Source organism: Dromaius novaehollandiae, chromosome 2 (genome assembly GCF_036370855.1).
Source record: "Dromaius novaehollandiae isolate bDroNov1 chromosome 2, bDroNov1.hap1, whole genome shotgun sequence".
In the NCBI taxonomy this organism is placed as follows: domain Eukaryota; kingdom Metazoa; phylum Chordata; class Aves; order Casuariiformes; family Dromaiidae; genus Dromaius; species Dromaius novaehollandiae.
This window is the reverse complement of record NC_088099.1, coordinates 133885100-133911036: the sequence shown is the minus strand read 5'-3', so window position 1 is coordinate 133911036 and position 25937 is coordinate 133885100. Positions and strand designations below refer to the sequence as shown.

Sequence of the window (25937 nt, the reverse complement as noted above, 5' to 3'; positions counted from 1 at the left end):
ATGACATCTGGGTGACAGTACAGCTCTGGTCCCAAAAGCTGATAATAAGATGATCAGTCTTGATACAGAAGCGACCTGAATCTAATATTTATTTCAGAAAGAGGTAGGGTGATAGTCATCATTTGCTGTGAGAACCCAGGTATTCTGAAAGAACTGCCTTAGGAGATCTTGGAGCCCTCCCCCACCTTCTTTTAATATACCCTGCAGCACTGGAGAAGTTTCAAAAAAGAAAATATACCAATATTTTAGAAGCATAAATCAAATAACATCAGACAAGACTCACCGTAACCTGAATCTGAAGTCATCAAAGCCTGCTAAGTGATGCAACCATAAATACTAAAAGGACAGGTAAAATAATGATACTGAACTTGATTTAATGGAAAAAGGTCTTCTCAAAAAATCTTACTTTTTCAAGACATCAAAAGCTTGAATAATAAAGATAGGTGAACTGACATAATACAGTTAAATTTGTCTTACCCTTTAGATTTCATCTTGCTTTTTTTTAATAGTGTACAAATTCAATATAATCCATAATAAATTGAGCAAAACCTGGTTAACTGATAGATCACAAAAAATAAGTGCAAACGGGGAAATATCAGTCAGAGAAATGTTTCTAGGGATGACATATTCTCAAGTCGATGCTATGCAGTATCTCTATCACTTACGTAGTAAAATTTGGAGGAAACATAAGAGCTGATGAAATTGAAGATAGCGAATAGGGAGGATGAGCTATAGAAAATCACCTGGGAAGTGGACTCATTTGAACTGCATTTGAACATGGTTTTGTATAGGTCGCTTTTACAAATGAATGATGGCAGGCTAGAAAACAGTCATGAGGGAAAGACACTCACATATGAACTGCCAGAGTAATGATGTAGGAAAAGCAAGGAATGTCCTATCTAAGCAAGGGAATAAGGAATACAAACATCTCTGCAACACGTCATCAGTAAAACCAGTACTGGAATATTATCCAATTCTAGTATATCTGCACTTCAAGTAATATGCTTGAAGCATTAAGAAGCGATCAAGGGCCAAAGGAAGGATTCATAGTGTCAGACTACATAAATTCTGTTTTCAGTAGTTTACTGAAAATAAGATTATGAGATGCTTTCAACACAATCTGCAAGTATCAGATTACCAACAAAAGACTGATCTGTTATCCAGGATATTTTGTAGGATCTCATCTGCATCGATTAGGGCGCAAAACTTGAATTCATGGTGACAGGAGTTTTGCCAGGTGGATGCAACTGGAGTTAGAAAGCTAAACCTTAAAAGTTGCATCTTTGGAGCTGCTGATACGATAGGGTCATCCTAAAAAAGCTCTAATAGCAGCCCTTCCCCTGTGAGTTTGCATGGGGGGCTAAAGGCAATGAGACTAGTATATGCCTGATTTAAACTCCTATATGGTCAAAGAGGAGGTAAAGATGTGACAGCTCATAATGCTCCAATCCCTCAAATATTTGTTCATAAAGTAATGGCTACACAGGCCCAAGGTGACCTACAGCCTCTTCCACTGGTGCATAGCTAGGTGTCTGTAGGGGCTTCCTGACAGATTATCACCTAACCTGTTCTTAAAAAGAAATGCTCCAGTGAAGGAGCTACTAAAATATTTCTATCATCTACCCTGCTCCAGCATTTCATTAATCTAAAAAGCTTTCCCCAATATACAACTTAAATATTCCTTGCTTCAAATTAAACGTATTATCCTTTTGTTCTTCCAGTGACAAGAAAAAACAATGGATCTTCATCCCTTTTACAAACCGGAAGTGGTTATCATCACTCTTCTTCATGAGTTAATGCTCTAGCTCTTATATTCTTGTTGCTTTTTTCCAGATGATATCCCATTTGTCCTCATCCTTCCTAGAAGCACTCCAGCTGTGTATGGACTAGTGCTAACTAGGACAGAAATTTACAGTTTTTGATGGGGAATGTCTCAAGAGTTAAGGAAACTTGGAGGCTCAAATCCTCAAAAGACACTTAACACTTCCTTAAATCTGTTAGCACTGGACATCCAGTAATTTGAGGATCTAGAGTTATATGTAGTCTGGCACCAAGAAATAGTAAAAGATTTCTTTTAAGGTCAAGCCCCAGAACTCCATTTGGTCTCAGGAAAGACCAGAATTCAAACATGCAATTCATCTGTAAAGCAGCTGGCTAAATTGCTTTGGCTATTGAGTAGAGCTAATAGCAGCTTTCACTATAAAACATAAAATACATGTGACACCCACCACAATTTCCAAAAGGCATGACAAGGCCAGGAAGTCCTCTGTCCCTTCAAACTTTAAGTAAAAACACTTGCTAGGCAATTATAAAGCCAGTATCCAGAAGACAAAAGAACAGCTTTCTAGATAGGTACCTAAGATAAAAGATTCTTTTAAGAAGGTATTGCCACACTGTCACTGCAAAATGGGCAAAAAAGTCAGAGAAAATATCCAGTTAGTAAGCTTGAGATGCAAAGGGTTTATCCCTGCACAAGGGTTTATCCCTGCACAAGTGACAGATCTGATTTAATGTTAATAGTTTTGCTTCACGCAGGCACTAAACATCCAAATCATATATGGACTGAGTAACTGCCAACCGCCTCCTAAGACATGCTCTGCAAAACAACACCAAGAGAACACGACAAGCACTGCCTTTAGAGAATCCACAGCTGGATTCGGTACCTGGGATCCCTCTTCAACGTAGAGAGTGATATCAGGAAAGGGCCTGCCTCGTCCAAGAACAGTTTCACAGCACGTAGGCTTGAGAAAGACAATGATTTACTCAGCACTGTCAGAAATGAGCACTTCTGGATTTAAGAATAAGTATAATTTTAGGCACCGGGGAACTTTAATATTAAAAACTACATCAGAGCTTCCAAAGCGGCAGGGCAGCTGAGCCAAATGCTGGTTTTGGGCACGCACCTGAAGCATTAGGTGGACAGGACTAGCCTTAGCACACCTCAGTCCTTTAACTGGTATGAAGACTAGTCCTCAGTCCTACTCTGGGCTTTTCCTATAATTTTAAACAGTATGGTGGAAATAGCTTTAAAAATTTGTGTATTGTATCACAGATGTTGAAGAACTTCATATTATGGAAAACCCTGTAATCATATGTGAAAAACATACTATTGCACTGCTCCAGCTTAGCAAATTCTTATTTGTGAAACCACAGAACACACTTTGTATCAGAGCTAAAACTGTAATAGGCTTTACAGTGCAATATCTCAAACTGTTCCAATTTCTTTCGATTCTGAAATCACAAACAGAACAGCTTTATATCTATGTTTTCAAAGAGATGAAGATGACTCTGGAGTTTTCAGTTAAGAAGCTACCTTGAGATTATTACAATAGCAAGGGAAAACAGTAAATTGCACAATCCTGACATTTTTAAATGTTCTCTAATATATCATGTAAAAAAATGTGCAATGTTAAATAAGAAGTTTGTTAGCTTTCAACACAGATGCAGGTTTATTAGCAAACAACTAAGTGGAACAAAAAATCTATAACCCTGATCTTATTGAAATTATTACAGAATCTTTAATGTCCCAATAGGCATATACGGAGAATAAGATGGAACACACAGAAAGAGCACAGTAATGAAAACAGACAGAAATAGGCCACTCATCCTACCTTTTACTTAGCGCATACAAACCACTGTCAAAAGTATGAGACAACGTAAAAGTGATTAGCTGCCCCCAAAATAGTTAAAATTTCTTTTGTACTACTAAATTTTATGTATGTGTGGGACAAATTCATAATCAAAACTCACATTCCTAACAAGCAAGTATGTTTTTCATTTGTCTGCATGTATAATTGGCACTTTTAAATAAACTTTTTTAATATTGTAAAGTCTATGATAAATCTGCTTGAAGATTACTCATTTCAAATAAGAAAAATCTCACCATTTAACTATTTTGTATACTGCCTGTACTATGTCCCATACAGATTTAAAATATGCACAAATCTAGTTTGCAAAATGTAATCAAATGAACAAAAAATACATATATATATATATGCATATATCATACTGAAAGCAACAGATCATACGAATTAAATAGCTGGAGGAGGCAGAACAATACGGCCAAGTTGGCGATCCTGCAGCAACCCACTACCTTGCATTTTCTTTTTAATTTATTTGGCCTCAACTGCAAAACTTTGTGACTCAGAGGGACTTTTCCAAAGCAAGAAGCACCACGTCGCTGGGCTTCCTCGGAGCAGACCAAAAAGCAGAACGTGGCTCAGAATCACAATCCATGTCCTGCTCCTCCATCCTCTCCCGTCTGCCCCCAGGATATGCGGTGTTACTCATGGAGACCCGACAAAGCACAATATGGTCTGGGTGCAAGCAGCAAGCAGCTCTTTGGAAGACAGAGCCAGGATCCCAGCCCCTTCTCACCCTTGCCATTAACCTGCATGCGGAGGGGACACAGAAGCTTTGCTCAAAATGTTTGCCACATGCTGCAAAATACACACCAAGTTCTTGGTCTAACGAAACAGGAAGTCACCTTCTTCATCCTTCCTTTCTTCCAGGAAAAACAAGATACTGCACAGCCCTAAAAGAAGCAATAGCATTTCCCCTTTCTTATCTCCCCCTTTATGTGCTAAGATTAGCTTCTTGATTTTTCCTTAAACAAATAGCCTCAATTATGCTTTGAAAATAACTTATGATGAGCTGCCTTCTCCCACCCAAAGAAATCCATAAAATGTGTTTTGCTAAAGTGAGTGGGATAGAGGTAAGCTGTGTTTCTAGCCTCACTGTCCACTGTGGCTAGCCATGGAAAGCCTTCTGCAACTCCTAGTTCACAGAATGCTGATTCCTATATGTCATTATAATAAAAACAAATTCCCAGCATGTAGGGACAGTAGCTACTGCGGTGAGTGAAAGGCTGAATTATATAGAATGCTTTAAAACATAATGCAATTGTACAAACACTTCAGAATTATTATGATCTTTGATTTAAATCTTCCAAATTTCATCCATAACTCCATCCATTCCCTTCTTCCCCTCCCACTTAGGAGAATTTTATTATGTACCTTTCAATGAAATACTAATGATCTCACACAGAAAAACTGACCAAATGTGGAAAGCACACGACTTTTCAAAATAATTTCAATTTCCTTTGGATTTTTAAAGTTTCAATAATAGTTTGCTGTTGTCTAGAGACTAAGAAGAGATAAATCGTACTGAAAAGGAGAGAGGTTTTGCAAAAAAATTCCATGTCAGACTCATGTTCTAGAAACCAGTATCCCAGTATGCTGGCAACTCCTTTTCATCCTGCAAGCTCCCAGAACCGCAACCACCCCTCGTTCTTACCTAGCTGCTGGCCAGGTTGTCATTTGTACTACAGCTCACTTACACTCCTCTGGCTACAGAGCGGAGTTCTAGGGCACGTATAAGTCAAAGTTTGCTTCTGTAGGGCATGAACTCCCGTCCCTGTGGGGAAGAAGTGAAGTAACTGAGTCACGGGGTAACTGAGAATCAGACTACACCTTTTGTAAAGGTGTGAGGGGAGGTATTTGGGGTCGTTGACTGTGAAACTCCAAAAAAATTGTCATGAGCACTTTTTGAGGGGAGAGGATATGAAAATGCTGAATGGGAAATGAATTATATTTAATCTCTCTACATGACATCTTAAAATTAACTTCTCTTTATTTATGGTGCTATGACAAAGCTTAGTGTTCTTTGCAGATGTTTTTAAATTTATGTTAGCAATCAAAATATAAGTTTTCATGATAAATTTTGATGATACATTCAGAAGATGAGTGCTTTAACAGAAACAAAGCATTACTATTAAGTGTTATAATTAGAAAATACTATGTGCTTTCTCCAAAGAACTAGTCTTCTTGCATTCTGAAAAGTTTCTTACTACTCAGTAACATTATTTTCAAGGATATACTATGCCCCTCTTGACTGTGAAGGCACAAACCAGAACAAACACATAGTGAAATACTTGAAATTCATTATGCAGTTTCTCAAGTGCTCACAATACTCCTATTAAAAATGCCTAACGGTGTTCTAACAAAGGGTCAACACTGTGCACTTTGATTTAACAAAGAAATTGCTTTGCTGAATGTTTTAGACGTTTTTCAGTGCTGCAGGAGGGTAGCAGAATTTCTGCTATGTTCTGTCATCAAAAATTGGGGATTTGTCTACATTTGGAAGATGGTCCAGTCTCCAGATGTGCACTAATAACAAGGCAAATATTTACATGTTATTATAGGCTTAGCTTACCCTAGTCGGGCAAGGGGGTTCTGTTCAAACTTGATGGGGGGCAAATGACATTTGCACTGCTGCCCTCATGCAAGACACGCTGCCGGGGAATGGGGTAAAACTGTGATGAACGCTCCATAAAAGCACTGATACGCACCCAGTTTCCCTGACCACACTCTCTCTCCAGCCACAACCAGTCATTCTGCAGGCTGTGCTGTCCATCCCAGGGCACACCAGCACACATGGTTTGCTTGGGCACTGTCCACTTCTGCCCTTTCCTACCCACCACCAGACACTCTGCACTTTGCAGAATGTAGGCCTAAAACAGGGTACCCTCAAGTTATCATCACACAACTGATCATACACACGTTTACTAGGTTTCAGTTAGGCCACGTCCTGCATGTTCAAACTGTAATCATCTTTACATAGAAGAGCTGCAGAAGTATCATTAGCCTAAATAAATGGCCGTAAATTATGACTTAGTCCCAACACAGAGTGGGACTCATTAAGGATATTTTTTGATTGGGTCAAAACTAGAGGTATTATAATAGATTTTCATTACTACTGTTTTTGTAGAAGAACTGTATGATGCCCCTTCACACATAATTCTTCTTATAGTGAAAACTCTAACAAGTATCACAGCTCAAGAGCCATCACCCAAGAATAACAAAGCAGGCAACAGTTTGTGCAGAGACCACTATCCTCTTAAGTGTTTCCTGATTTGTGTTTCTATGATCTAGTTTCACCTGCAGTTTCATGTTGTGTTTGCATGAACAAATACAGGGAGGACACAAGCCAGTCATCACTGAAGGTGCAGGTGAAGCCTGCATCTCCACCTACACCTGTAACTCTACTGATTCAACCAGAGCTACTCCGAAAGGTAGCCTCTGTGCCTACCTTTTTGCTTCCGCACTTGCTGAAGCACGATGGGGAAGAAAGCGGTGGTGATGTGACAGAGTCAAGGGCTGTACTTTAATCCCAGAAGTCTCAGGCACCCTATGGTGATTATAGGGGAAGCTAGATCAAGCCAAGCATCAGCAACTACTGTCCAAAAGTTCACCCCAGCCTAGACTGGGGTCTTGATTAGCAAACTCCTCAGACCAGCAGCTTGGTCAGTGTGTGCAGCGACTCCCTCCTGTGGGATGGCAGCATGCACGAGAAAACTGGGAGCTCCCCGATCATGCTTTGAGTTGAGGGTACGGGCCCAGCCTTGGCACACATGCAGTTCAGGCAGTCTGGAAAGCGTTTACAGATTCCCCTAGTTTAGACACAGTCTTTGAGGATCAGGTTCCTAGCCATCAAACACAGAAGGGGAAAACAGCCAATTATTTTGTATTACGTTGGCTCCCAGGACGTGCTAAATCAGTCATAAGATCATCCACGGTCTATTCTGAGATTTGACAGCTATGACACACTTTCAAGCTGATTGCTACCAATTTGGAACCTCTCAGAAACAAACACGGACACCCTGCAGATAGGGAGATTCACACATTTGGTGGACGTGCATTCGAAGCTGAAGTTCGAAAAGAAAGTGCTAGTAATAAAATGCTATAAAAAGATACTACAGAATAAAAAAACCCATAAAAATATAGTTGACAAATTATACCTCAAATTCTGAAAGTAAAAAGTTGATGGAAGTACAGAATTCTGTATGTAAATAAATGTGGATATATATGTGTATATATACAGTATGAATGACAGATTGGAGCATCTGATCTACATACCAAAGATTTTGAGCAGATTGTTAATTTATTTTAAACTGCATAGTAACACTTCTAAAATACATTAATCATAACAGTGTAAATAATCTTTAAGATTGCTGAAACATACATATTCAGCTGATTTCATGTTTTCTGGGATTAGAAATGCAGACATCAAAACTTTTTGTATAATCTGAGTGCTTATCATCCATGAAAAAATTAGAATGGCATCAGGAAACTGGAGTATGTTTAGTGAGAAAATTTTCCCATGTGTATTCTTGAAATATGAGATATTTATATTGCACTGTCCAAATGATATATTACCCTTAAATCAACTCGAGATAATATTTTAATGATGTAATTGTCAACTGTGCTTTCCTTCCAATTCTATATGGCAGGAGAAAGATAGTGAAAAGTGAGGTTTTGAGGATAAATAGCTTGGTCATGGCTAAGGACTGTGCTACACAACCCTGGGTTAAACTTATGCCAACACCTCATGGATTTATCTTGTTGGTAGGAAACTATGTCAATGGTCAGTGATCATGCAGTCTGACTAAGTCCAGTGGAAAACATCTGCTTTAAGTTTTGCCCTTATTTAAACTTGAAACTCAGTTCTAAAGTTGGGGGGAACCAGAAGAGGTCTGCTTAATTCTATACAAACCCAGTCACCTGCACCTGGTAAAAGCAACACTTGTTAGTAAAGATTACCACGCCTTTTGAGATACATGACAATTTATGAATTTCCAGACACTGAAGCACACGTGTTTACTCTCACCCTAATCTTTGATACCACATGCTCTTTGTTCTAAAATTTTTCATGCTAGGTCGCTACTCTGCTGCTTAAAAAAATCTCAGAAAAACTGCTCTTGAAGGCTGGAACCTAACAACTCAAGTGCCTAAAACGGTACTCACACAAATTTCAGAAAGGAGATCCAAATGTGTTCCTGAGAATGTCTACTCAGTTGATGCCTAGCAATGAAAGAATCGAGGCATCTTCTTATTTTATGTTAATAGCTTACTGCCCAGATGTCTAGCGCTTCATCTCTGAACACGCGCAGAGACCCACAAGCCTCATAAAGAAAAATAGCTTATCAGATAAGTCATACATAGCTCCAAGAAGAATCCAAGAATCTGCTTAACACTTCTCATCATTTTACTTTTTCCATAGACTGAGATAAGTACAGTTTTTGTGGAAAGTTTTGTAGCAAAAACATCACTACTAAGCTGCAATTCATTATTTCTTTATCTGAATATGGTCATTAATGGCTATCAATATTTGACATGGAGTTATGAATTTACTGTACGAAACAGTTACATAGAACCAATGTTTAGAAATATTCTGTAAAGTGTCTTCTCATTTAAACTCCACAAGGAATTAGTTTTTGTGGTCAAGTTCTGGAAGAACAGAAATAGTCTAAATAGGAAGAAGCATTCGAAGATGTTGCAGGCTCTGCCTAATTTGTATATCTGTCAAATGGAGAGTGGACTAGAGAAAGAAACCCATACGACTCTTCATCCTATCAGTTTCAGCTTGCTCTTGCCTAAGTTTCAAACAGCTCGTTCATATCCAAGGTCCAAATGCAACCTGGATACCAGCACACCTAGTGCTTCATTCTCATCATAAGCAGCCCTCAGAGCCAAATGAAAAGGTACGGAAGAAACTCAGAGGCCACAGAGAACCAAAGCTGCAATATAAAGTCCTACTTGATACATATCTTTATGCTGAAAATTATTAGGCACAGGATTACACAAAAAAATATTTGCTGATAAGAGGCAAACAATCTGTATCAAAGATTCCAAACAGTGATTCATATTAATGTGACTCCTTTAATTAATAAGATATTGAACACTGTCATATCTTTTAATTAAATTATGTTATACTGTCTAGAAAGATTGAGTTTTTATTAAGGAAATGAATGAAAACTATGTAACAAAAAAGTCTGCATTTAATAAAAGTAAAAGATCTAGTTATTTATCTGCATTTTTCAATTCACCTATTCTAGGCTTTAAGATTCTCAAATATATGCTTAGGAAATGCAAGTGAGCATTGCAAAGGACATATACAGCTCCCAAAGTGAAATCCGAAAAGCTGCATCAGCCTCTTTAGTCCCCTAAACAATGCAGAGGAGAAGCGAGGAACCTAGAATGAAATTCGGAAAAAATAACAATTTGAGAGATGAGATCAAAATTCTGCTTCTCTCCTGACTGAATTCAGCTGCATGTCTACAGCCCAGAAGTCCAACCCATGGGTAGGCCTTCAACTTCCCTTTGGAGTAGACCTAAGGTAATGGTGTGGCTGTATCACTTTTTGTATCACGCCCTATAGCAGAGCTTTCCAAAGTAGAGGTTACGATGTACAAAAGGAAATGGGATATGACACCAGATATGATAATCATGAAAGCAAAAGTTCAGATTCCCTTTTCTACTGGTTGCAGCCCTTAATCAGGAGGCAGCCTTGGGTTCTGGCCTCTGTTCAGGAAGTGCATGTTTGTTTTGCCTTAAAAGGAATTATTGGGTAGGATGTAAAAATGCCTAGTTTGTAAATCCTCAACAGCCTTAATCAGGAAAGAAATTGAGTTGTTCACCGAAATAGCTGCACTTACGGCTTTGAGCAGTAAAAGAACTGAGCATCTCCCTGTGTGGGTATTTTGGGATGCTAAAGACACAAAGCAGCTAGGTGGCGATTCAGGGATTCTTGATGGGAAATGCAGATTATCTCTTTGTGAAAGTGGGCATAAGCTCACTACAAAACATATTATCTTGTGTTTATACTCTAGTAACCCCCTACCAGAAAGCCAAATCCATTCAGTTATTCTAGATATGGTGCAAACACAGAATAAAGTCCCTGCCCTGAAGATCTACAATATATATGAAGATCAACTACAAAGAGCTAGTGTTACAGATTAACAAAAATCTTGAGGGAGAGCAAAGGGCACTGGTGAGAACCCTTGATCACCTGGACTAGCTGCATATACAGTGCAAATGTTTCAGGCACTTTCTATTTAAAGTTATAAATAACCGTGATGTATTTATGATGTCAACAATATGCATTAAGCAAACACAAAAACAAGCCTGTAAAGACTATATGGAGTCCTGGCACGAAAAATAACACAGCTTTCGGCATTTTTTCCAAACCCACAAAACACTTCAGTCTCCAAATCCACCTCTCCATCCACAGGATCAAATCTCACCAGGAAAAGTCTGAAAGGACAGCTGGGTATTTCAGGATGTATATAGAGATTGCCAGACTCAAGGTCTGATGAATTCCAAGGAGAAAGAGTATTTTAAGATATATAGTCAAATGAATAGTGACTGTAATGATAGTGTTAGCAGAACACTTCAAAAGAAAACTTTTAAGTTCAGCTCCAAAAAAACCCGGTTTGGTATGATAGTTTACCGTGCAAAGGTGGGATATTTCTTTTTTCCCTTGTAGCTTCCTAAGTGATGCATTTGAGGAATGGAGTGTTTACGTAACTATAATCATGCATATTACTGTGCCTTTAGCAATGTCAATAATATAGACAGAAAATGGAGTTAACTTCCTTATGAACTTCCTATGGACAACTTCATAAGTAACACCACAGTTCGATAATAAAATGAAATAAAGATATTACTTAAGGCCATACTCAAACCTTATTTCCGTTTTGTAGCGATCAAGGGTGTAACAGGCTTTTTTTCGTAGACCATAAAGAAACTTTTCTAAAAGAACTGTGTGTTCTTCCCCTAGCACAGTTACATGATCCATAGGCTAAATATACAAATGAGCTTAGAAAATGTGTTTAGTTACTCAAAGTTATTTCTTATGACTTATTTCCCAAAGCTGGACTACATGATAATATCAGACACTTGCTTTTTAGTGGGCCTCTCCGTCAGTAAAACCCCACAAGCTTTGGCAAGAACAGTATTTGTTAATTTAAGAGTGGCAATATAAAACAATTTGACTAGACTAAATAGTATGTCAAAAAGAAAAAAGTATCATAGTTATCAGCCATTTTCCTGGTTATCACGTGCATTTAATATGATAAGCAAATAGTATCTAAGTGAACTTTGAACTCTGCAGAGATGTACGTTGATGAATTAGAGCTTTGGAGAACATGCTTTTTTTCTTATCAGCATACAAATAGATAATAGCTTGTTTTTGGCAGGGATTCTTTATAACTAAAGTACTTCCCCCTCAGGGAATCATACTGTCATTTGTTTTTATTTTCAAAATGAAAACAAATGGCATTGTAACTCCTAAGGGCGAAAATGACTTCAGTCTACTTTTTCCTCTGCATTCCCATCTATTCATTTTTAGCGAGATGGAATATAGATATAGTTTTTTTCCCCCTTTGGCTTCTATTGCCACAAAATGTATTCACTAGCTGTACAGTAATTAACAGCTCTTGACTGGAAAACTGCCAACATGTACAACGTGACACTCTTCCTTTGAACACTAACAAAGTGCATAAGTAATTTATGTTGGATTAAATATCCCTAACAGGGACCCTTAAGTAACCCAGTCACTTTAAACAGGCTCCACATGTATGCTCCTGTGCAGTGAAAATGTCAGACAGTGATAACCCACTAATAGCACAGTTCTAACTATATTCCAGCCATTAGCATTTTATGACATCAATCCTCATTAAACCTGGCAAGGAAAAAGATACTAATGTTTCCCAATTTTGCAGCCAAGGTGGAAGAGAAATGGAGAAAATGTAGACAGGTGCTGTCTCCCAAAAAGGATTAACATTTTTTAAAATGTGGTTGCAATTTTCTGTTAGTACCTTTGTTTGTATTGAAAGAAAGACAACAAAGAGGTAAGGGCTACAAGGACCTCGGTGGAATCCAGCCAAGAGCAAAAGAAAAGACTGGTATTTCAGCCATTGTGCTCCCTGCTAAAGCACTGTGCCAACTCATCTTCCAACCCATTATATGAAATTTAATTTAACCTGCTATGCAATTAATTCAGATGTTCAGCCTATTTTTCTCATGGCAGAATCCCTCACACAATGCCTTATTTAAATATTAATCAGTCCTCTTTCAATTAGGACTAATTTGCTTCACAGGGTTTCTCTCATCTTCTGATTGCAGGAAAATGGAGGTAACTTGCAACGTTTGAGGATAATTAACATGGTATTTTTATAATACTGATACATCAAATGGGACCTTAATGAACCCCGCTGATTCCATTTAGTAAAGCATGCCTCAAAGTTATAATCAAGAGGAAAGCCATTGCCATCTGTTTAAAATACTAAGAAGCACAATTTAAACACAGAATAGTTATTTCTTTAAACTGTCTATTGTAGGGGTCTGCAAAAGTCATTTTTTTCAGGCAAACTAATTGTATAGTATTTAAATTTGAACCTTTTATTACATATATACAAACAGTGTCTTCCCAAAATGTAGAGGGCCTTCTTAATTAAATGTTGACAACCACAGACATAAGTAATGTTTGTTAAAGTTAATTTTCAAAACATGCTGTGCAGTTGATACAGAGGCAATACAGACAGATTTTATTCTATTCTAATGAACACAGTATTTCATGTAATTTTGCAGAGCACTTGAAGAACACACTCTTCAAAACACCTCCCCCCAAATGAACCGTCGTCTTTGCAAAATGAAAAATAAAGGCATATGTTGTTCATTTGCTGGTTACTAAGAAAGGCAAACAAGTTAACATTTACACATGACCAGTTGCTCACAAAATGTTCCATCTGCTACAAAGAAGGTCGAAGTTCATCTTTCTTATGTTTAGAATTGCTCTACTGTTCCTAGGTAACCTGTAGTCAAAACCCATGTGACTGAGATATCAGATCCTGACTTCATCATGAAAGAAAAGTCCTCAGCCCGAAAAAACAGCAGTGAAATAGAGAAGATCGGACCATGTGCTTCATTTTTACTCTCTTGTAAATTTTAAAAGTTCGTGATTAAGAATTGACTGAGCCATAAAACTTAGATTTTTTTAAGTCAAAAGTATTTGTATATGTGACCTGTTAGAGATTCGGTATTTTGCTTTTTCCTGTATAAATATATTCTCCTGAATATGTCACTACAAAAAAGGAAATGTCACCACTGTTAAATGTCAACAGTATACTATAAAAGAACATGGTACCAAAAAAACCCCCTAAGTCGCAACAATTCTGAACTTTTGAAACCTGATTTCCTGCAGCTGACTTGTGTGTGGATTCTCATGCACCTAGTAGTCTGCTTGTACTCACACGAGAACCTGTGCCTCAGCTGTGGGACTACTAACAAATCTCTTCTCAAATGCAGGATGTACTTTCACAAAAGTTTGTAGGAACTTAAAGACTTTGAGACCGCATTAAGTTTGAAACAGGCTAACTCTTCCTCAGACTGACTGGCAGTCGGACAAAGAGACAGCATGATCTCATAAGCCTTCTTCAGAAACCAGGCTAAATGGATTACACCTCAGGACTGATCACTGGGCCAACATAAATTATAGTGAAATCAATAAAAGATGTCCAAAGAAGAAAGATGGGCATCCAGTTGTTGCTATGGATTTTCTAGGCACCTAGGTCTAGAAAGGACATCTGGGAGAACATGACTCAAAGCTAAAGGGAGCAGAGAAAGAATGAACTGTTTCTAGAAATCTTTGTCTAGTAGAGCCATCTCTAGAGGCCCATTTGAGCCAAAACAAAATTCTGTTGTATGAAAGTTGTACCAAAGCCATCCCTGGGGACTGTGTGTAACCCAGATAACTCTCTGATGTGGATACACAGAAACACAGATATTTTAAGCAACTTGCATACTGAGACTTTCACTATGTGGAAACTGTATTACAGCACAGATGTTCCTTTACTATATTTGTTTCTTTTTTTCCCCTTTTCTTAAAAAGGGCACAAGTGTCTTCGGGATTTCAGCTTTACAATTTGAGATCTGCTGTTGGTAGAAATGATAGAGACACTGTATGAACTTATGGACAAATGAAGATGGACATCTGGAGGACTATGTGGAATACAACCTTGACCTGGAAGTGAAAGGTCATTAAACCTAAGTAAACACAATCTCCAAGCTTAGAAAGATCTCTGTTTATTTGTAAAATTCATGAGAAAGTGATATCCATTCTCCATTGCACATCTTGGGCTTAATAGCTAGTTTTGAGTTCTGCACACCCTCATCTGCTCCAGCTGGAGTTGTAGATCTCAATACTTCAAGTTTAGATTTACAAATAAGGTAAGGAAGCCCCCCAGGTTGTGATCAATTATCTAGTAATCAAGAATTCTTCTAGTTTGTTAAGATGATCTTTTCGTCCACCACTGTCTTTGCCTGATTGAACTTCAGCAAGCTTCTTTTCCTATCAGTTTCTATTTCTATTTCCATATTTTATTCTATTCTATTTCCATATTTTAAGGTAACTTAAAACCTTCAAAATCTGATGTTGTCCTTTAATAACATGAATAATATCCTTTTAAGAAGGATAAAACACTTTTGAAGGTCACATTATCTGAACATCATTGGATCTAGTGGTCCACATAATCTTGTTTCATCCACTATGAAAGGGAAAAGAATCAGAGACTCTTCCTGTAGAGGAGTCTCTGCTTTTAGATCTTTCTGAAAGGATGTAGTAGAATCCATTTGTTGTCTGTTTATACCAGCTATGTGCTGTAGGCAGCCAATAACATATTGCTGTCAGTTATTTCTGAGCTGGCAGATCTGTAAGTAGGATGACCATTGACTCTTTGCCATGAACATGAAGAAGCCCCCACTTAGTATAGTTAGTGCCTGTCCCACTGCATGACCAGAACCAGTCAGGTTAAAAGACTTTTCAAAAGTTGCATTTTCCCCAAAGTAATTATCCTGGATGCAGTCTGTAGTAGTGGAGATGGGAAGACTGTTCAGCTTTGGAATGTTAAAATATCCCCTTAAGTAATGTCCTATTTGTCCTATCTTTGCTTGCCCAAAGGGTGTTCCTGGGTTTCCCCCTCCCCCCACAAGAGATGTTGAGGACTTGGACAATAATGATATCAGCATACATGAGAGATTTGAATGCCTCTCACAGGGGCAGCTAATCATCCTTGCAAACTTCCCCAACTTCAGTCTCTGAGATTGAGCAAAACACTGTGAACTATGGCTAAAGCTCTTCACAATATGCTTCACTAGGGTCTACGGTCTGGGACAAGACTTCACTGTTAATTACATGGCTCTTGCTCACTGAGAGTTGTTATCCATACAAGGGTTTCTCTGGATTACTTAGACCTCTAGCTTTCTAAACTGTTCCATTTAATAATTAGAAGTTATTGTACTGCATCTATAACTGCGTATCAGCTAAGATGATCGTAGTGCTCTGTTTTGGCATTATGCTTTATCAAGCTGAGATATATTGTCACTGTATCTATTTTGTGCCTACTACAGTAAAGAATAAAGGATCGTTGGGTTACATCAAAGATGTAACAGACTTGTAAAAGAGTTTCTTGTGCTGCTGATAGTTGACATCCAAGTGTGTCCTGTGTCATTCACTCGGCTGTTTTCTGCCTTCATGCTTCATTTGGCACAATTCATCCCTATCTATAGAGTATTCAGAAAAAGGAGGTGACAGGCAGCCACTGTTGTGAAGAATGAAGACTGTAGTGTTTAATCAGATATTCCATGGGCTGAGTCTAGGTTGGGTGAGATTTACTGCTAGCATCAGACACTTTGGAAACTTGCTGGGTCCATGAAACTTTGTCGTGGTAGATCTATTTTCCAAAGAGAATAATGGGAAAATTTTCACTTTGTAAGAAATGATAAAAGCAGATCAATGAGTTGCACCCTTGAATGATATAGCTAAGGTGAATGCATCCAGCTGAGAGACTGAATAACTGCATGACTGAGATAACTCAAGAGGAAACGTTAGTGTTCTTTGAATATATATACCCATCTGTCAGATTTATTATCCAGATAATTTTTAAATCTTTCATTATGGTGGCTATTGCATCTCCAGTTCCAGACTTAACAGCTGTTCCATAAGTTCCATCTGGAAATTGTTCAATAATAAGATGGACTTTATATGACCAGGTTTATACAGCTGATCTGTCTCCACTTTCACTTATTAGCTGACATCTCTCAAGGGATAATATAACTGGATGTGCAGAAAGAGGTTTGCATTTATTTTAGTCTCCCAATAAAAATTCTATAACTAAATTGTATCCAGTTGAAAGTGGAGCATGTTTGACTTCTATTTTAAACAGATTTGTATTTTCTTCTAGGAACTGCTGCCCTAAGATATTGTAAATGAAATACTAAGTATATTGTAATTGAACAACAGCAAAATACCCACTGAAACACTAGAAAAAAATTTGAAAGGAATAAATTAGGGAAAGTGATAGCTTATGGATTTAAAAGATTCCCAATGTATAGAAAAAATTATCTTTTTTTGGTTACTTTTTCAGAGCAGTTTTCAATTTTAAAAGCACTCTTTTAACCAAAATAGACATATTGAACACTGTGTGACTACTCCATAAAGAATGGCAAAGTGGGTAAGGTTCGAACCCATATGTAATTTCTCTGTGTTGTGCAAAGCTAGTTTGCTGATCTAAGATGTTTGTGCGAGTGCCCCATAAAGTTTAAACTACACTACTTAGTTTTTGGACTATAATATGCATCTTCCTCCTCTGTCTCTCAAGTGCAGATATATTTTGTAAGTAAACTCTCCCTTTCCCGAGATAGAGTTTCTCTTCTATTTTGTCTGACTCAGTTGCTCACACTGCAGCATTAGCAAATGATTCTTTATACCATAAGGAAATATAAAAGTAGCATGTTGAGAAAATAAAACATTAGATTATTTCAGTGCAAATTTCAAAGGGATTATAAAAAAGTTAGTTGAATGTATGGAAAATACCATGGCAGGGTCCTCTTAAGCTTCAGAAAGCAAAAATTCCTTATTTTTACCTAAGGTTTATCAAAAAAGAGGGATCACAGCCATCAACATTGTGCAATAAATGACCCTGCCAAAACTGTCAACAGTTAGCAGATTTGAAAATATAAGTAGCTTATCCCAATCACACACATTTGGCAAAGGTGGCAGTTGCATGTGTTACCTTGCTACTGTATCCTTATTCAGTGGTGCGCTTTGGTGGGAAAAGGCAGCTTTTAAATCTACCAATGCTATGGACAACGGGCAGTTCAGAGTCTCCAAAGAGCAACAGGACAACTTACGCTCCTGTGGAAGGGTGCAGTGGATTCCTTATACCACTTATTTCCTCCCCGCAATCAACGGATACTGCTGTCACCACATCAGAAGGGATCTGGATGTTTAGCTCTGCCTGCGCAAATGAGGACATTCCATTTCGGGGAAGAAAAGCATATACAATTTCCTTAACTAAATATTTATAAGCTCACTGCTTCTTCCCCATAAATGGAAACTAACCAATACTTCATCAATCTACCCATGCAGAGGGTAGCTAACTCTCCATTTAGACATTGTCTCAGTTTGAAAACCTCTGAAAGAAGTATATATCATGTCTGAAATACAAAGTAAATGCTCAAAGAACAACATAAAGCAGAGGTACCTCTTGAATACTATTACTCTGAGCTTGTATTTTCATTTTAGAATTACAGAAGACAGAACCAGAAGTTCCATCAGAAAAAAATTACTCCATCTCCAGAAACAGAATTATAAAAGATGACTGGTAATAATGTATACTCCATCCCTTTTTCATAAGGTTAAATCCCAGATGGATGGAAACAGCATCTATAAGCCCAGCTTCCACTGGGAGAGTAACATATCAGTGGGGGTTGAAGGCAGCTATTGTGATGGTATCCAGAGACAACGTCTTCAGTCTTGGATTTGCCAGCTTGAGGCATGGAGGTGATGTGCTCCAGCAAAGATGCCAACGAGAGTGCCATAGTCAGATCCCCAGGAATGAGATAGGCTCTTCTTCCTGGAACGGTCCCTGATTAGAAGGATTTGCAGCCTTTTGGCGTCCATCTCAGTGTTCAACTCCTCATCAGTGTGCAGTCTCATTACATGAGGAGAAAGAAAAGGTACCACCCACGCGACATTCTTTTTCACCATACTGTTTCTAATTGCAGTGGCTGAATCATTAAATAACACCCCTTTTCTCCCTCATATTTACACACACTGTGTACCTGTACAACAAAAATAATGCTTTGAAATCATAACTGAATATTCAAATTTATACTCTGAAGAAGAAAACCACTGATTTAGCAACTGCAACAACCTTGATATAAAAAATATAATTTAAAGCTGAGAATTTGGAAAAAACTAGTAACTTCATGACTAAGTATTCCAAAATAAACAGATAAAAGTGTTATAGTAATTGCAAAGAAATCACAGCTTGACAACATGGAGAAAATAAATATAAATGCTTATAAATGCTTATAGCAATACTTTGTACGAAGAATACAAGGATTTGACTGATGACATGTCTTACTTGCCAAGTTCAGGAATTGCCAATAGGTTATCATATAAAGTAAACTGAAAATCATGTTTTTCTTCTCTTCTTCTCTTTCTCTTTCTTTCCCTGTTACAGTAAGTAGCAATCTTATTCAAGAAATGTTCTTAACTTTTTCCTGAACTATTATTCAGAAATGTAGTCTGATAGAAAATATTCCAATGATTTTTGCTAATCAATTAAAATGCAACAAATATACAAGACCACACTTAAGAAACACACTAATCCACAAAATTTCATAAAACAAAAGATAAAGCAGAAGTAAAATTATTTTGTTAAAAAGCTTCCTTGATAAATCCACTACAGGGAAAACAAAAAGAAAACAAACATTTTTCCAACATCTCTGGGAACTTATATCTTGAACATAATGAGGTTCAAAATCAGCTTTACTTTTCTTGAAAAAAAAGGTTTTTGTCTGTTAGTGATGTTTCCCTTAAACTGGTGACTTCACTGTTTCTTTCATCTTGCAAAAAACCTTCTATTTGTACTAAAGTATCATTGAAAGACTTAGAAAAGTCATTATGTGCCACTGTATTTAAAGGGGCATATAGTCTATGCTTTGCAGATGTTATGCCTTTCAAAACTGCTGGTACTATTTAAATCAATTAGTTTACAATTAGAAACTATGATAGGCAAAACTTACTACAAATACTTGGACTTTCTTGGATATTAACTCTCACAACCTATTCCTCTGCTAGAAGACCACCTTTGCAAGGATTTCTGCACCTGCAAAAATTCTTCATTTTTGCAGGAAGATGAAGCCAGCGAGAAAAGACAGGAACAATGCTTCTTGTACTGGATAAAGCTGAATGAAGACATGCCAGTGAACGTGACCACATTATAAATCTATTGGGCCAAATATAGCATGGATATCGAACAGCTGGCTATGTCTGCCATTCCTGCTCATATTCTGTTGCATCCCCTGACATCTAAGTACATACCAGTTATTGCATGGTAAAGTCTGAAGAATCCATCCATCAATACTACGGGCCCTCTGAGTATTACTGGCGGCAAGCGGCTCTTTGGCTCATGGACGAATCCAGTTCTACAGCCTATATTCAGGCTAACGATCTCAAGTAACATCCTTGGACTTCACTGTCATCTCATACAAATTTAATTCCACTGACTTGAACAGAGTTCCCCTGATTTACCAAACTAAGAATGAGGTCAGGCCCATTGATTTTAGTGATCTAAGTCACACAGGCCCTACTTCACAGGAAAATGACTATATATAAACTACATACAAATGGCTATATTTGAACTTCAACATAATGAAATTTTAAATTAAACATGAATGCATTATGTGTGATATTTACCAAGCAAACTAAAGAACTGTTAACTAATGAAGATAACAAAATACATTTTATTCTGCTCAAAAACATCTGACATTATTGGCCATAGTTTTTTTGGAGAAATTCAACTCCCTTAAATCATGAGCTGGTTAAAAAGATGGTAACCCAGCAGGATACAAGGCAGTCTAAATAGCAGTTGAAGTTTTAACTTCAGAAATGCAAAAGCTTCTTAAAACGTACTTAGGAAAACAAACTGTTTGTACTGATAAAACTGTATGGACTGAAAACTCCCCAATATCTACATTTTACTACAAAGTAAAGGTATTGTTACATTAAAAAGAAAAATATATTTCAGTAATTCACTGAAATCCTATTTCCCAGCAGCTCCTTCAAGATATATATTACCAAAGTGTAATAGTATTTTCACAAAGAAAAACTAAATGGACAAAGAAACTGGTAACAAACTGCAGACATATTCATCTCTAGGCCACCAGTTCCCAAAGGTTAACAAATGAAAGCTAAGTTTTGCTGTGCATTGACAGGGGGTAAGACACTTTTGCCCTCATTAGCACTGGCCAGCATGAACTCTCCTATCAAAGCCATAGTGGTGTAGCTGTGTATGTCACAACATTAAAATGGTATCAGGCCCTCCAAGCAGGACCACCGCCACATCCCGAATTACGCCTTGGTCAGGCTTGATGCAGAAACAGAGAGGCGAAACACAGACTCTCCAGGAAAGTCCTCTGCCGAGCCCAAGAACAACACTGCAAGAATACTCTTCCCAAGTAGCATTTACTGCTTCTGTTGTCTGCCCTAAATACTTGTCAAAGAGCAGTCGACCAAGGAGGTGAATTATGTTGCAGACCTTTGCAGGAGTTCCTCCAGAAGCACCACACTGAGTGAAGCAATGTAGTGATGTGCTCTTCTGCTTCTGCCTGTGGTCATCATTTAGGGGATGTGTGGGAGGATTTAATTTCCGTTTCTGTCAACCTAGTGTTTTTTATGAGTCCTAAATTTACTTTATCAGAAATGCTGAACTGAAACAAGATTTGAATACCGGGGTGAAACAATGAAGTTAGTGCACATGTGGAAAGACCACAGTAAGCAACTGTTGCTGTTTACGATTTTTTCTGAGCCATAGTCTCCCTGTGAGGATTTTAGTATGTGATACATTTATATACAGCACATAAAAAATCAAAATGCTCCATATATTTCAGTTAAAAGAAATGAAATGTTTACTATCAAATTAGGAAAACTGGTATCTCTTCTAAATCTGCAATACTAACTTGCAAATGAGAATCAGTCTTTTTCAGCTCCATGAATCCTGAAACAGTTAATTGATTAGTCAAATGTTAACAACTGTTACTCAGGCTGTGCCATGAGACGATGTACTCACACTGAGAATCAATGCGAAGTAAGTAGCTGATCAATGCAAGCACCTTTTAAATGTGTACAAAGCTCCAAAACAGCAAGCGAGTTCCTAAAACTAAACATGAGGAAGAAGAGCGACATTCTTTACCGAAAGCTCTCCTCTCTTCAGTGTGATGCTCAAAAATGTGCTCTCCCTTCTCGAGGGGGACTAAAGAACTCCATGAAATCAACAACCTAGCAAGGTTAGACTTAAGAACCAAAACCTTCCTTAGTCATTGTATCCCACGGTAGGAAAAAACCTGAGTAAAATAACCAAAGCAGACCGGTATCCAGGCAATCCTGGAACCGACTGAGAAAAGCAGCACAATGGAACATGCTCCGTTATCAGCGTCTCCGATCTAGGCAGAGATCCTGTTGAAACATTTCTGGTCTACTTTACACAATAGTTTTGAAAACCCTATGGAAAGTAATTTCTAATATCATTCCAATTAAATCTCTGGCATCATATATGGAATCAATTTGCTTACTCATGAACAAATCCTTAAGGATTTGTAGTACTGACTGAGAAAGGTAGCTGTTTTACCTGCACAGAGGTGTGCACACTTCAATGTACGAAATTAAGAAAGTGTTCATGAAATTGACTGTAAATTGAAATGCAGCTTACTAAATCAAGCAGCTTATGTTACAATTTTTTAAACTTTACACTGATATTCAAATATTTTAAAATCAGCTTGCTTTGCAGTAATTCACCCCTTCACTATTAAATATTGTCAAAAGATTTACAAACAGCAAAGAAGTATTCAGAATTTCCCATACTCATAGCGATACTTAATATAACTTTCCCAGCTTTCAGTGGATACAGTCACAACAAAGAATATTATATAGGTACAAAGGAACAGAAAATAAATCTTCATTTTTATATGTTTACATAAAAAGCTTGAAAGGGAAAAGGGCAGCTTTACAGGAAATTTCATAGAAAACCGTAGGAATTAAAATGTTTCCTCCCTACTTTTACTACATGACCTGAATTCTATGTATTTTATCCCATGATGTATATAAAACATAATACTAACATACTGAGTATTTTTCCTTTCAAAGAACTGTACTGAATATTTTACCAGTGCTTCTGTCACTGACTATGGCATAAGATACCTCTGCATAGGATATCTGTGTAAGGAACATGCTTAAATCAATTTTTATGCACAAATATAATACTTCCATATAAAAAGGCCAAGATCTTTCCAAATAAAGCGCATACAGGACTTTAATGAAATAAGCTCTGCACTTGCTATATACATATAACTCCTATTGATATTAGGAAAAAAAACAGAAAAGCCTTGAAGAAAAATGCTTTGTAGATTGAAGAGGATCCACAGTGCTTAATTTAAAGCACATAATACTCTGATGCAGACTAACATTAAGTTCTACTGAAATGTAGACTCAATAATATTCAATCACCAGCTCTCCATATAAACCGGGATAATCTCCTCTTCTTCCTCATTTCTTAATATATTTGATGAATAAAGATAACAAGACATATTTTGTCTCAAAGTTCCTGACTTTAGTCTAATGAAAAGGACAAAAATCAATGAAGCACATGGTATATGTTTGCACACACTCTAAAATAACCATTCTCTTAGCCTTGCACTGCCTTCAGAATCTCAGCAGGTTTGTCTAGAAAATATATTGGCCTACCCTAACTAGAAAAAATATAAACCGTAATTTTGACTGTTGTTTTCATTCCTTTTATACTGACCAATAACTCAGTTTTCTTATATCTGGCAATGCAGCCTTTATAACATGGTCGGATTTGTACTGGCATTTTTAGACCATTTTTCCTGAAGTGTCATGTATCTCAAACAGCTTTACAGAATGAATTACTGTGTTCAAACAACTGCTTCCCCAGTATGATATGAAGCACATGGATCAATCTGTAGGTAGTAATAAGAGAAGGAACATCATTGTTTGTATTTGTGGATTAACCTTTGGAGTTTTCAGATATGGCACCAACTGAAAGAAAACCTCAGCATAATGGCTTATATGAAGGATAAAATCTGTAACAACACAACATCACCTTATCAAGTTTGCTCTGAGACCTCTCTAATTCAAGTCTTAGAGTATGATGTAGGTCCCAAGCATACAGTCTTTGCTCACACACATTAGAAACATTTCTGCAGGTCTGAACTTCTAAATGTTTCCAAAGACTGAGTAACAAGTGTTCTCGGGCTCAGCTATAAGAAATGGGCCTAAGCCAAAAATCATTGCTTTTGACCATTTTCTAGGAGTTATGGAGTCTTACACTCGGCACTCAAAAAGATTAAGTCCAACACTTTTTATCTTGCATCTCTTACACTGGACATTATTTCTTTATCCTCCTTCGAAACAGGACTATACAAAATGAAAAATCTATTTCCACAGTGCTTGGTTATTAGCATATTGTGTAATAGCCTAGTCATCATGTTTACTGATCAATATAGTAAAATGAATGTCAAAAAAAGCACATAAACAGAGACATCCACATATAGCCCAGTGTTGTTTTGAACTGAGTATTCAAAAAGCTTATTTTAATAATTAATCGAAGAGCTGTATTAAAATAGCAATAAATGATTTAAGATGTAATTAACTCAATTATAAACATTTTTTGTGAAAATATAAAAGATTGAAATTCATTAGCATATAAAAAGCATTACAAGTTTTGGTCTACAAATATGCTAAAACACTACTTTAAACTGCTGAAACCAAGATGCATGATACCACTCAGAATTCATGAAAGCCAGTGCAATGATTTCAGAATATTCCTTCGATTTTGCATAGGCTTGCTTGCCGCCTAGCAATCTTATCAATATAGCTCATATAATTCTTGCTTTGATATAATATGAGCTATTTTCAGTCTCAAGTTATCTGAAAAAGCCAGCTACCACTGTCTCAGATAATATTTCTATCAACTTCAAAGTTTCTCTGGTTTACGTAGTGTAACTCAGGCCAATATGAGATCAACATATTTATTACAAAGTTTTATCATCTAAAACTAAGGTTAACTAACTGCTTTATGCTAAGTGGAAGACACTGCAAGATTGAATGTTCCAGTAAAAGGCCTCAGTAATATTTTCAGGAGAGGGAGGGGAGGAAGAGAGTCATTTCTAAGAAAAGAAAAAGTTAAAAAAAATAGTAAGAGAAATGCTTTAAAAATGGAAGATGCACCATGACCACAAAACCAGAAAATAGCTTCAAAAATATGGTAGCACAAAAAAAGAGAGCAGTGTTGAACTTTGCACAGCAAATGAGAGACACTATGAAAACTATCTATAATATGATATTTTTAAAAAAAACTTATGGAGTTCAGGCTTTCAGTTTCTGTATATAGAATATCATAAAGTGCCTTAAATTTTGAAACTAAATAGCATCCATCACATTGCTGTCTAAGACAAGCATCATGTAAAAAATGATGAATTAAGTATAAGCATGAGAATTTTTGTTACTTGTTGTGAAATCTCAAAAAAAAAAAACCCTATATCCAATTATTACCATTGGCAGCAGGCAGTTTGCCTACACAGAAGGCTGAAGAGTTCTCTTAAAACTTGATTCAGCGGCACAGTGTCTAACTGGAGGCCTGTAGCTCGCGGTGTCCCCCAGGGATCAGTACAGGCTCCAGTCTTGTTCAGCTTATTCATCAGTGACCTGGGTGAAGTCAGAGTGCATGCTCAGCAAGTTTGCTGCTGATACAAAACTGGGAGGAGTGGCTGATACCCCAGAGGGCTGTGCCGCCATTCAGAGGGACCTGGACAGCCTGGAGAGATGGGCACAGAGGAATCTTATGAAGTTCAGCAAAGGGAAGTGCAGGGTCCTGCACCTAGGGAGGAATAACCCCATGCACCAGTACAGGCTGGGGGCTGACCTGCTGGAAAGCAGCTCTGCGGAGAAGGACCTGGGGGTCCTGAGGGTCCTGGTGGACAACAAGTTAACCATGAGCCAGCAATGTGCCCTTG

The 25937-nt window shown here is 37.5% G+C and overlaps 1 protein-coding gene across 5 annotated transcripts in view; it reads right to left on the bottom strand.

Annotated features, from left to right (window-relative positions):
• Window positions 1-25937, bottom strand: part of TOX (thymocyte selection associated high mobility group box) — a 221249-nt gene that overhangs the window by 152198 nt on the left and 43114 nt on the right. The window contains exon 1 of one of the 5 annotated variants that reach the window (XM_064507504.1): window positions 5296-5379. The exons of the other annotated variants lie outside the window; for them this stretch is intronic. The gene's annotated coding sequence lies outside the window, so the exon portion shown is untranslated. Of the gene's footprint in view, window positions 1-5295; window positions 5380-25937 lie in introns of those variants that run through there. 5 annotated transcript variants of the gene reach the window in all.